Raw genomic sequence first — 12,589 nt, 5'->3', positions numbered from 1 at the left:
CCAAGCTTACCGAGATACAGGCCCCGTTATGGGGTGCTGGTATCTCCTATGCATTTTATTCCCACGGTCACGTGACGCGAAACATTTAAATGCTCCAGAGACCCCCTGCTCATCTACACTAGTATAAAAATGTTATTAAAAGCCTGCGATTGCTGGCGAGATATGCGCCGGGAGAGGCGGCTCTCTCTGTGCAGCTCTCTCTGCAAATGGGACAGATCGCCGGGTGAGGCCTTTTGAGAGAGGCGATCATCACATCGCCGGCTACTCGCCCATTTTGGGAATTTTGTTATCACAGGTAATCGGGGCTTTCTGAATATCATGATAGCAACGCTCAAACAACTGGCGCCGTAAACGACCCAGTGGTTTTTTTTATGAAGGCTTATAGAATAGGCGGAAACTATAGGGGAACCCCACAGCTGTCAATGGAGTGGATGTAGGTGCTCCCTAGGTAGGTATAAATGGATAACGAATGTTCGTTATCCATTTATAGAATAGGCCCCAAAAAGACCCAGTGCTACATCCAATAGGACAAATCATATAGTTACATACTTATCTTTTATCTTTTTTTTTTTAAGAGTGAGGGTCATTCAGTTAAATTCTTTGGATGAAACATTATATTACTTTGGCTAAAGAATTTAACTAAATGGCCCTCACTTATGAAGAAGAACAGATAAGTATTTAACTACAGGTAGTCCTCGTTATCCAACACTGAAAGTTACATGTGTATTCCCTGAAGAAGTAACTTTCAGTTACGAAATGCGTTGGAAGGTCTTTATGCTCATCTGTCTGACCCAAATTTTAGCCAAATATACTCTTGGTCTGTGCCTCCCTGTCCCCTGTATCACCGCTTGCCATTGTGTGTGCTACACGCCGCCCTGTGTGCTTTACACCGCTGTGGACACTCCTCTACGCTTTGCAATAGAGGGGAATCCTGTGACGTCATCAGCACGCGCACCACGGAACTGAGCGGCATGCTATCGGTGCTCTGCAACTGTGGGACTCACGGAGGCATTTGTGCCTTGCTATGGGACTTTTCACGGGACTTATCCATCGGTCCCCACCATCTGGTTACCCTGAGATGAGGGAAACGTGACTCAAGGATCCACGGAGGTTTCTGTCCTGGATGACGACTGCTGGTATCCTGTGTCTCCCATCTCATCCGTTGAAGAACTGTGACTCCAGCCCTCCCTCTGTGTGGTAACCCCACTAACCCATTGCTTGTTTTAATATCATTGATGTACGCAGAACCTTTAATTTTTTAGTAAAATTTATCTTTTTTACTGTGCTTTACTATGTGTATTGTGCGCCCTGTATTTATGTCTTTTCTCCAGTTCTAGGGGTGACGAGCCACCCCTGAAGAAAGGCTGCAGACGCTACTATAGTGACTTCCCACACAAGGTCCAACTATTATCTATTATCAAGTTTGCACTGTATTTAATAGCACTGTTTGTAGAACCATGTTTTAGCTGCGCACTAATCACCCCTTTTTTGTATATCTCCCCGTGGGTACTTACCAATAGATAGGTGATAGTGTTTGGTTGGAAAGTTCTGGGTTGGGTTTGTGCAGGTCAAACTTCAGGGTTACATAAGCAAAAAAGCCCAAATAGGAGTATCTGAGCTGGAGCTACACCTGTACACCCACCATCCATACAGTACACCTGTACACCTACCATCCCTACAGTTCACCTGTACACCCACCATCCCTACAGTACACCTGTACACCCACCATCCCTACAGTACACCTGTACACCCACCATCCCTACAGTACACCTGTACATCAACCATTCCTACACTGCACCTGTACCCCCATAATACCTGCACTGCACCTGTACACATACCATCCCTACACTATAACTGTACACTCACCATTCCTAAAAGTACAATTTAGGAAAATAAGTTCCTGCTCAGAAGAGCTTACAATCTAATTGGTAGGAGGAACATACAGATACAGTAGGAGGGCATACAGGTAAGTGCATCTGCAAGGGGCCAAGCTTTATGTATCAGGTGTATAGTGTTAGCCACTGAGCTACTCATATGCTTCGTTAAGCAGGTGTGTTTTAAGGTGGTTCTTAAAGGTGGATAGGGAGGGTGCCAGTCGGGTATTGAGGGTAAGGGCATTCCAGGGGTGTGGGGCAGTCAGTGAGAAAGGTTTAAGGCGGGAGAGGGCTTTAGATACAAAGGGGGTAGAGAGAACACATCCCTGAGCGGAACGCAAGAGTCAGGATGGTGCATAGCGAGAAATTAGGGCTGAGATGTAAGGAGGGGCAGAAGAGTGTAAAGCTTTAAAAGTGAAGAGAATTGAATGTGTGATGCGGGATTTGATGGGAAGCCAGGAGAGGGATTTCAGCAGGGGAGGAGCTGAGACAGATTTAGGAAAGAGTATAATGATTCTGGCAGCATCGTTTAGGATAGATTGTAGGGGAGACAGGAAGGCCGGACAGCAGGAGGTTACAGTAATCGAGACGGGAGAGAATGAGGGCCTGTGTCGGAGTTTTAGCAGTCGAGCAACAGAGGAAATGGTGTATCTTTGTGATATTGCAGAGGAAAAAACAACAGGTTTTAAAAATGTTTTGAATGTGAGAGAGGAGTCGAGTGTGACCCCTAGGCAGCGTGCTTGCGCTACTGGGTGTTTGACAGAACTTCCAACAGTAATGCTGCAATACACAGACAGGAATACAGGATGTCAAACAAATCCACACTTACGGAAATGGTAGAAATATTCTCCTTACCTCCCTCTACGCACCAACACAATTTATTGTAATAGTGGTATGAACCAACACTACTTCACAAAAGTATTAAAGTATATCATGCCAATAACAATGCACTTGATGGTCAACTGCATGCCTGGATGTGGTGATGTTGTCCAGGTCCTGCACAGTGTGTTGCAAGTTCCTCCAGCGCTTAACAGGTCAACGACTCCATCTTAAGCAGTTAAAAGGCTTCCGTCCGGTTGGGGAGGGTCTGAAGAACTGACACTCCACATATCCCCTTTCTCTTGAAACTGGAACTTGACAATGCGAGTAACACATTCAGCAATGTTAACAATGATTGCTACAGTCCTACTTTCCTGGAAACCTGGCTTGGTAAATGAGGTCACTCCGCCTGCCCTGGGCTGCATCTGCTTATTTATTAAAACTATAAATGAAACATGAATTAGAATCCCATCTGGATAAGCTATATATGCAGTATTGTAGTGATACCACTATGATCTTTCTTGAAGGTTCCTGTCAGACCCTTTTAATTCATTCTTGTTCATGTGTTGCTGCAACACAAATGTCAATGAAGTGTTAGGAGAGAGAGAACAGTAATAATATAAATCATGAACTTGCATCTAATGACATGTCTGACTTTTAGGTTCAACAAAGCAAATGTTTCACCAAGCAGACAACATTTTCCGAGTCTCCTTGGAAATATGATAACAATAACTGCTGCTCACAAATCATAAATAGGTTCAAAGTGCAAATAAAAGGTTAAAAAAGGCAGTGCACAGCAAGAATCAAAAATTAAAGGGCCAAAGGGCAAAAATAAAGTTAAAAGTTCATTTATTCAGCACATGGACACACAGAGGTAGGTCGATCTCTAACGCGTTTCACGCCTGCATTGGTGCTTTGTCATGAAGCAAATGTTTCAGGAAGCAGACAATATTTTCTGAGTCCCCTTGGAAATAGGATAACTTAACTGTTTCTCACAAATCATAAATAGGTTCTACGTACAAATAAAAAGACTCTTATACAGAAATATATTTATGTTGTTCACACACAGTATTCTGCAATAAGTTAAATCATGGAGAGGGAATTTACAACTTTGATGGACTTTCACTACAACAGTAGGAAGTTGCTGTGAACATCTTGTACGGGGGTCAGTCACTAGCTATACGCATGTGACGATGTGCTCACCACAAACAAGATGTACCCGGGAGACTGAGCCAGCGGATTTGGCATTTAGGTTGGCTCGGGCTGCGCGTGCGCTCCTAAGATGATGACAGGCCTCAGGGTGAGGTTTGGGAGCGGTGCTGGTAGCTGGACGTATGGAGGCGCCTGACGGATCCTTGCAATGCAAAACATTCCCACATGATCGTCCAAGAGGCAAACGTTGAACAATCAAATACAGACAAGATGATTTATTTACATATAATAAATAACACCAACAAGATCCAACGTTTCTGTGCTAACAGCACTTTCATCTCAGAAGTTGACCAAAACGTTGAATCTTGGTGGTGTTGCTCTTCACTATGTGTAAATAAATAGTCACGTTTTTGCAACATTTGTGGTGCGCTGTGCCTCTATAAATGATGGTATTGCTTTCTTCACCATAGCCCAAGTGAATTGGCTTCCAGCTCACTCTTATTTTCATTCCTTATTTGATTTATTTATGTTCTGAATCTATATTTTTCTCAGAGCTGTCACCACATATTGTTACTTCTAACCATTTGTATTAACCCTGTCACTGCCAGCAAGATGCTGAGAATAATGTCACAGTCCCCCTGGCAGCTAAGGGATTCGTCTAACCCATACGTGGCCAACTCCAGTTGCCCAGCACCACCAACAAGTCAGGTTTTAAGGATATCCCTGTTTCAGCACATGTGGCTCAATCAGTGGCTCAGTCTTTGACTGCACCACCTGTGCTGAAGCAGGGATATCCTGAAAACCTGACCTGTTGGTGGCCCTTGATGACTGGAGTGGGCCACCGCTGCCTTACATACATACTTGCCCATTCCTGGTCTACCGAACGGTACTGCAGCACCCCATTGTTATTTGCAAAACGACTGCCTCTTTCCTACTGTACACTGAAGAGAAGTAGACCCATTCTAGAATAAATGCAACATCAACCTTTTGAAATTGGGGTCTAATGAGCTGCCAGCTTGTTTATTAGAATTGCAGTCTCCTAAAATCAAACATATGATCCCTGCTTTTAATGGCCACTATGCCAATGGTTTTAGCAGAGAGCGCCCAGTATTTAGCATGCGCACAGCACTGCTGCTAATAAAACATGTGTGGAAAACAGCCGAACGATGCACAGCGTCAGAACGAAGCTGTCTCGAGGTTTCTGCAGCCTGGCAGTTTTCTCTGAAATATGACGTAAAAGGCAAAGTTAGGAACCTCAGCTCCTAGACATTTAACGTAATTTATTTTTAGCCCAATACAAATATCTGCAAATAATCCAAAGATCTAACCAGAACAATCCAGCAAACTGAAGCTTGACGGCACTTCAAGCAACACCCTGCAGAGGGCACAAAGAGCCAGGCTAGATCCGACAGCATCTGCATGAGAGGAACCAGTGCGCAGGTTCTAGTAATTCTCACCTATGATCATCTCAGCTTACTCGCTCCATGGTAGATTAGCACATGGACAACGTTAGTTTGGGCTTCAGATTACTTGGGAAAGGAAGACTGGTAACAAAAGCTGTGGATATTTGTGCTTATCCTACGCTGTAGGAGTTCTCTGTGTAGCAGTGCCCGAGGGGCAGAAATACACTGCAAAGTTTTCATTTACATACTACCTCTATGGCATGGCTGGGGCATTCCATAGCCACAATTCCTTGCTAATGCCGCAATGCTGAATCATTACCTTCTGGGCCGTACAATTCGCTGTGTTTATCTAAATCTTGAAGTTTGGGTTAAGGTTTTCCTTCCATACTGTAAGTATTATTTTCCCATAGGCCAGGGGTTCTCAACTCCAGCCCTCAAGATTCCCCAACAGGTCAGGTTTTCAGAATATCTCTTCTTCAGCACCTGCGTGAGCCACTTGTGCTGATGCTGAGACATCCTTAAGACCTGACCTGTTTGGGGGGGTCCTACGGGCTGGAGTTTAGAACTTAAGGCTTAGGTTGTGGCCATAGTGGGTGCGACAGCGCAAGCGACAGAAACAAATGAATAACTTTAAACCTGTCCGGCCATACTGCACGCGATGCATTTTTCAGGGGATGGCCACATCACGTGAGCCGTTTCAACCAATGAGGGCCAACCTCAATCCGGATGCGAATGTGACGTCACGACCAAGCCTCTCAGTCGCGCCACACATCGCCCAGGAGACAGGCGCGTGATCCTATTTCAGGCCGGTCGCGTGCACTGTGACCGCGGCCTTGGGCGATAATTGGGAGTCATCGCCAAGCTCAGAGCTGCTAATTAATCAACTTTCCATGTAAAGAGCAAATACAAAATGAAATGGAAAAATACATTGTAGCCCAATTCTCTTTGATACGTTAGGGACGTTTCGGGAGTTTGATGGCCATGTGACCCGGTCCTTGGCAGCAGCTATCAACACCAATAGCTCAGACTCAAAACTGGTAAATGCCAATTGTCACATTCTGCAACACCTATTAGTTTAGCGACAACCATTTCAGTTTACACACAATCTTCTGAAAGGTGGGAAGTAGGGGTAAGGATAAGTGAAAATATAGGTTCATGTCTTGTTAGAGATCCAGAGCAACAAAAAAGAAGAAAACAGCGCACTGCCAGGGAGTCAGGTGGTGAAAGTTAAAATCCTATTTATTCAGCACAAAACCAGTAAAAACATCACCCCAGGAGGGGAACAAAATCCTCCTACGCGTTTCGGAAGGGTAGGTCCTTTATCAAGGAGTATGGAGCCTGGAGCAACCCAGATACCTTATATACCTCTCTCATAACCCTAAATAATCAGGGATAATTGGTAAACGACACACCCTTCTGTTGCGCATGCGCATGACGTCATGCGAGGCGCCACTGTGTCAGTGAAGGTGCTGACAAGTGAACACGCCCCCCTCTCCGTCAGCGCCCGCCTTCCAGAGGGCTGTACTAGTTCTATGTCTCACCACTGGCCTGGTAGTTCACAGTGAGTTCTTGCCCCCCCGGATGTACCTTCCGGCAACTGATTGGTCCGTGTCTTGTTAGGGATGGAAATGGGAAAATCATCAATGGTAGACCCGAGCATAGCATTGGGGCTGAAAGATGCTGAATGAGCTCATGTTTGCTACTGTCAATCACTGTTGTACATGGCTACTGCCAGCAAGGTGATAATGATCTCCCATACCGTATGCATCATTTAGACTGAACTCTTCAAAAAAGACATTCCTTATTGAGGCTGTTTATTTGTGCGCCAGATTCCTTGTTGTGGACACAAACAGGATAAGAGAAAATAATGTAAATAAAAAGTAGGGAGTCAATTAGCACTGGGGTCTCAACTGCCGTCCTCAAGCCCCCTCCTCTCCCCCAACAGGTCAGGTTTTCAGGATATCCCAGCTTCAGCACAGGTGGCTCAATCTTTGACTGAGTCTCTAATTGAGCCACCTGTGCTGAAGCTGGGATATCCTTAGAACTTGACCAGTTGGGGGGGGGGGACTGGAGTTGAGCCCCCCTGACTTAGCAGGTAAGTGTTTCAATGCAGAAAGGTTCAAGGGACTGGGTTGCACATCTTATAATAAGCTCAGAGGTACTTACTAATAAAGCAAATAATCAGAAATATTTCTGGTCATAGATTTTGATAAATGGATCAGCAAAATATTTCACCCACATTCAGAAAAAGGAATGACCCCATATACGTTGAAAGAAAAATACAGACCTTTTGTTCATTACTGGCAGCCGTTACTGTCTCTGCGGAATAACAATTCCAACAAACACTGGTACCCAACCCGTCCCTACTAATTGGAAAAATATTATCCGATTTCCCAGTTTAACATCACTTCGGAGAGTCAGGGGAGATAAATCATTCTCAAAATTGGTTTACATGCTAAAAACAAATAGGATATTCTTGTAGCCGCGATAAGTGTGTATAAAACCCTTTCTCGCATGTCCATAACGGACGAGAAACATTTTTTTTTTTTTAAAGCCGTTTCATCGCAGCTCTGCAAATCCTAGCAGTAGGGCAAAAAAGGCTCAGACTTGCATTACGTTGTTTAAACGCGCTGGAATTCTAGTAGCTTTGTTATCTCGAAAAGGCAAAATCACTTCAACTAACTCACAGACGTTTTCTCACCAGCTGAAGGTTAGAGAGATCGCCGCAATAAATGCGGGATTGCATCATTACAAACCAGAGGCTATTTCAGGTCCGCTGAGCATGCACTTACCTAATTAATATGCCTAATTAACTATTCTATTCTAAGGTATAAAGTAAGGCAAGAAAAAATGGTAGAGCACTGCTGCAAATAAGGCTGGAGGCTGATTGCAAAGGTAAAAATGCTTTATTAAAGATGCATAGTAGCAGCTGCTACAAAGGAGGCCCTCTGACGCGTTTCACGCCTAAATGGCGCTTTATCAAAGAGGATGAGTAGATTACCCCTCTTTATGGTGTTTATAGGGGGAGTTCTTTTATCTATGGGCTCTGCCCTGCATTCACTTTGAGTGGTGTCTCTTGTATACTTGTCCTTGGTAGGCTTTTATTGTGAGCTTTATACCCTTTCACATCTCATTCAGTGCATACATATAGTGTCCTGGACTCTTAAGCTATATTGCTACCACTTAAACGTGGATATTTGAAGCACCATTTAGAGATTCATTTCTCATTCTTTACTGCTATTCTAAGGTATACCTTTCTTCAGTACTGGCTAACTCATCAATGTATGGCACATTGTTGCTGCAAACATTTTTTTAACCCTAAATAAATATAATTACATGTAATTACATTACCTGCCTGATTTTTGCCTATTTAAACCCTCATTTTATGTGCATTGTTGGTTTTTGAAATATGGCACACTGTTGTTGAACACACACACACACACACACACACACACACACACACACACACACACACACACACACACACACACACACACACACACACACACACACACACACACATATATGGTTTCCCTCAAAATATAATACAAACTCAAATTTGTTTCTGAAATATTTATTTCATACGGGTTATTTACAGTCTTTACATTTTGTATTTTTTTCACTGCTTTTGGGTGATGGTATGTTGTTTCAGTACAAGTCACACGCGTTGGCTGTTTAACCGCGCTGAATGTCAGGTTTCATAGACGCCATGTAAGCAATCCGATTTGTGTTACAGAATACGGCTAGTTGTCACATTTTATTCCGCTGCTTATGACCATGTCAAGCCACTCGCTTTGACAAGGACAAGCTCACATCTATGAGAATATCCCCCCAAAGTATCTAACCAAAAAGGAAAGGATTGAAAATCAATAGTGCGCTGTAGTACTTCCAATATGTCCTGAGGACCTAAGCGATGAGTTCCCATACAGTATATCTCAGTTCTACAGTCATTAATTAGACCTAATTCTTTTTCAATACAGCATGCCTGACTTTATACATCAGATATTGAGACGCTCAGCACTATTAAAGTTCTGCATTTGTTTTACTGAATAGAACACTTTTCCTGCTGATTCGCTGTATTATTCATTGGCCTCTCTTAATGAATGTTCCTCATATCTTTGGACGCCTCCTGTGCGTGTTTACACATTTCCACCAACCTCTGTGCCACAAAGATCTTTTTTTTTCTTAGAGGAGAAGGTACAATTTGAAGTTAGAGCTGACATTTTGACTTTGCGTTGTGTCCCACACAGCTCCGGTAAAATCTCCCTGACTGCAATAACCAGAAGGAGTTCCCTTCTTACCGTGTTTGCAATGCGTTAGGGGTCATTTGGGGAGTAAGCAGTTGTATATTTTGTGAGCTTAAAATTATAAATGAATAACAATTCTGGTACTGTACATACTCCTACTTGAAATTGCTTTATTCTATCCATAATATATTGGTTGGGAAGTCTTTCCAACGTGATGCTATACAGTATGTAAGAAAGAGGTGGCCATCCCCCGTCCTCAAATGCCACCAATAGGTCAGGTTTTCAGGATATCCCTGCTTGAGTTAAGGTGGCTCAATCAATCCCTGCTTCAGCAAAGATGGCTCAATCAGTGGCTCAGTCTTCGACTGGGCCACTGATTGAGCCGCCTGTGCTGAAGCAGGGGTATTCCAAAATTCAGACCTGCTGGTGGCCCTTGAGGACTAGAGTTGGACACTCCTGATCAGTAAACAGATGACCATTGGAAACATGGAATGTGACACCAATAGGCTCTATATAAGGGCCACATCCTTACATACCTCCTCAGCCAACAGAGGAGTTAGGACTGATGATGATGGCTCTCGATAAGAAGATAAAGAAGAAAAGATTGCGGCGAAAAATCAGGAGCGCAAATCAGCCCAAGCGTATATGAAAAAATAAATTACAAATATAGTGCAACACAGTATAGGATAAACGTTCAGTGATAAATAAATGATAAGAAATGCACGCACATGGTGTGCGAGTGTTTGAGGAGGTGTGGGAGTTAGGAGTAACCAACTCAAAGTAGAATCGGGACACCCTAGTAATGGCGTTCATCAGGGTCAGAGGAGGGAATTGAAGGGACAATAAGGGGAAGGGGATGCCACATGCAAAACAGGAAAGACACAAAAATGGTGCAGATTGCTTTAAAATACAAATAAGCAGTGGTTGACAAATCACCAAAAAATCTACTCGCAACAAAAAAAAATCTACTCGCCACCTAGTACCAAACATGTGCTGCTTGGACCAATATTTACTCGCTCGGGGGTTAAATCCACTCGCCCGGGGCGAGCAAATGTATAGGTTTGTCGAACACTGCAAATAAGGCAAGAGATATTAAACTCACAAGCAATATGTAAAAACAGGCATTGGCACCACCCAGGGTCAGAATCTGGGAGAGGAAACAGCACATCTTCCTCCACTGGCGGTTCTGCTGCGACAGCCATGCACAGTGAACAGATGGTGAAACCAGGGAAGGTTGAACCCAATCTCGGACAGAATCTCTCCAGAAAGTCCTCCAGCCACTGGATAGTCCTCCTGGCGTCTGTGTAGCTCCACCCTATGCATTTCGCTCCGTCGAGCTTCCTCGTGGGTTAATGGTGACGTCAGTGTCTTCTTTTCTCTTTTTTAAATGTCCCGCTGGTGCTGGTGAGGCATGTGACGTCATCACGTACTGCACCGACACACTTTATTCGAGCAAATACCCAGTATGTACCTGGCAGATACCTGGAATGCGCCGCTCCTCACCTCTGACAAGCCCCGTTGCGTTTGCCTTCCCAGCCTGGGTTCATGCCTGGCTGACGGGCGGCTGATCTGTTAAATGATAATGATTAGGATTTAATAGGCTGCAATGCTTCGCGTGTCTACCAGATGGCATAAATTCATGAATTGTAATGCAGTATATATATATATACTGTGCAGTATTGCAGCCAGCGGGAATAAAATGCTTCAATCCCTGCCTGGAAAATACCTCAATGCACTCGGGCAGAAAACAGTCACAAACCTCAATATACCTGGGTATACCCGAATTCGTGGGACTAGCCGAGCTCGAATAAAGTGTGTCGCCAGTGTAAATGACGTCAAAAAAGAAATGATCAAAGAAATACACCAAAAGTGTTATTCTTCAACAGAGGCTCATGAGCTGCCATAAATATTGAGGATAGGTCATCGAGGGATCTGAATGGCATCGGACAGAAGATGGCCATTAGGCAAAGTTGGTTCTTATCAGGATTGTTGATATCTACCACGAAATACACACGGACAAACGTGTTCAGTAAAGTGTACTTTTATATGCAGCTTACAGCAGTCAGGATACCACACATGGACATACCACAGCCCCATCATCCTCAGATGCCTGGTAGAGATTTGATTATCTGCGATCCCATTTGTCCCAGACAAGGTGTCACTTCTCTTACTGTCCAGGGTGAAGTTCAACTTCCCTGTTCCCAGGAAAAAGCTTATATACTCTTATACAGGATGGGCTCCACGTATTAAATCAGGGTATATAGAATTATGTTACCAAAAATAATAATGGACATTATTTTCCCGGAGTTTACTGCATATACGCAAAGCTAACAGAACACAAAACCCCCAGCAAGCTCTTTTTGGGAACCCCTGAGCCCCCACAAAATATATATATGTATGTATATAAGTGTCAAAATGGAGTGCTATTGACCGTGGCATATGTATACAACAGACGACAGAGAAGAGCAATGCTACATCCAACATGACAAAAATACACAGTAAAATACTTATATAAAGTACTTTTCCCTCCTAATAGAGGTAAATGAGAATTTTAATCCTAATAGAGTTCTATTAGTATTTTATCTGGTAGTGTTGGGACTTGCGAACGGGTGTCTGCCTTGTCGTGGCTCGCAAGCTTACAACGCTTTGGCCAAAAAGTTAAACTAAATGACCCTTTTTCAAGAGAATATATAAGTATTTTACTGTGTATTTTTGTCATGTTGGATGTAGCATTGGGCTTCTCTGTCGTCTGTTGTATACATCCGCAAAGCTAATCATATGCAAAAAAAAACAGCCTTAATCATGTCTCACCTAAAGGTTGTGTTACTCTGAAATACGTGGACAGACACCTGTGAACAAAAAATTAGCACACGAGATACCTGAGAAATATGCCAATTTAAATATGCAAAGTATATTCAAATGACTTGATATACCATATCTCCCAGGTATCTCTGGCTTGTTTATTTATGTTCACAGGTGTTTCTCCACGTGTTGTATAAAGGAGTGTTTGGTCATTGGTACTTTACAAAATAGAATGTCCTTCCCCCTCCCCTTCGGGGTCTTGGTAACTCCACCTTTAGGTATGACCTAAATA

Source organism: Ascaphus truei, chromosome 12, assembly GCF_040206685.1.
Source record: "Ascaphus truei isolate aAscTru1 chromosome 12, aAscTru1.hap1, whole genome shotgun sequence".
Lineage (NCBI taxonomy): Eukaryota > Metazoa > Chordata > Amphibia > Anura > Ascaphidae > Ascaphus > Ascaphus truei.
Note: the sequence above shows the minus strand (reverse complement) of the source record.